The following is a 1,902-nucleotide window of genomic DNA, read 5'->3' on the forward strand; positions in this document are numbered from 1 at the left end:
AAAAGAGTGTATCCATTACCTTGTTAACTAATCACAGAGTAATAAAAAAAAAAAAAAAAAAAAGGAAATCTCATGAGAAATCAGTGTTGTGACATGTAAGCCGTGCTTCCTACTAGTTCCTGTGAGAGATTTGCTTTTACGTTGTTAGTTAATTCTTTTGCTGAGCAGAAAGTGTAGACCAATACTTTTGTTTTACTTTCTCTCAGTGATGTTGTTCAAGGAATAAGGTGTGTTGCTGAGGATGTGTAAGAATTTCAGTCTGGCCTGTAACACAGTCATTTACTATTGTTCAGTTCAGATATTGCTGATAGCCTTGTTTATTTTTTCATCATAATTGCATCTTTTTTTTCCATTTCAGGTTTAAATTTAGCTTTAAATATAATTCTGTATATTTTTAACCAAACTATAAAGAATTGAAGAATTCACTGGTAGTATTATGAATGATTATGAGATGTTATAGACAGCAATCAGTAAGTTTCTTTATGTTAATATGGTTTTAGATTCTGGTCCAAAGTCCAGTGAAGACATTGAACATTTCCACAAGTTTTATATCTGTTCTGAGCACATTGTTTTACTGCTCACACTGATTATATTTCTCAGTCTTTCATAGATTGAGTTCCCAGAGTGTCTGCTTAGTATGCCAAAACAACACAACCTGACGTATTAGAATTGAAGAGACACTTTTAGTATATTAGATACTGTTTTTATAACCRTGTTTCCTAGATTAAAACTAACATTGGAAAAATAGTGAACTGGAATGCCAGTGATGTCCTTGTCATGCTGAGAATTCCCTCCTCTGAAGCTTAAAATCTGTTTTTGACCTATTATTTTCCTTAATTTTCTTTCAACACCAGCCACTCTTCAAAAGGAAGCTCTTCATCCACTTCTGTGGACATCCAGAATTGGATGAATATTTCTGTTCATTGTCCTTCTCTTATTTATTCTGTTGTCCCATTGCGCATTTTCTTTCCTGTTTCAAAGCTATTTAAGTCAGGATCAACTTTAAGGAAATCACTGGATTTAAGCTAGTCTGAAAGGAAACTGTGTGTCCACTATGTGAGTAAAATAGGTTTATTCTTGTACGTTAATGGAAGAAGTGTCTGAAGGCTGGACTAGACTTGTACTTATCCTGAGTAAACTCCACAGTAAACCATTTGAAAGATCCATGAACTAATAGAATAAGTTATTTCCTAAGAGGAAAAGATTGTACCTGTTAATATATGTAATTGGCACTGATTTCTAATAGACCGTGAAGGGAAATTAATTCTAGAATTAGGCTCACTGGAACTTTGAAACTTTTTATCCTCATCCCTACTGCTTCTTACCTGATCCAGTTACTCAGTTTGAAAGAAATTGAAGCTTTTATTTAAGGAAGAGAAAAAACAGAAAACAAAATCTGACTATTAATCATCATCTAGAACAAACATTACATACAGTACAAATTTTAAAACAAAGAAATGAAAGCGGAGCTTTTCAACGGGGGATAGTCATTCTTGTATCATACAGTGCTGTGAATGTTTCATCTCTGTTCCTTTGACAGAAAAAACACCACAACAGATTAACCTCAAGAGCAGAAAGGTTTGGGATTTTTTTTTTTTTTTTTTAACCCTGTAGCCTCTGTCTTTTGTTGTTGTTTTTACTTTCAGGGACCTTGCAGTTTTGTCTATTCAAATGCTGCTGTTCCATTCATTCATCCTGCAGTCCTGAAATAGATTGAAAAAAACCTGCAGTTGTTTCTTTTTGAACACAGCCTTCAAACTATTTTATAATAGTGATAATCAGATAATACATAATTTAATAAATTCTGTTCATGTTTGTGTGTACATGTGCGTACACACACACGCTCAGTTTCTGACTGTGTCTCCATATGGAATCATACAATGTTCTTAACCTACGCACAAT

This window comes from Rhea americana, unplaced genomic scaffold (genome assembly GCF_003343005.1).
Source record: "Rhea americana isolate MKP2758 unplaced genomic scaffold, rheAme1 scaffold_44, whole genome shotgun sequence".
NCBI classification, from domain to species: domain Eukaryota; kingdom Metazoa; phylum Chordata; class Aves; order Rheiformes; family Rheidae; genus Rhea; species Rhea americana.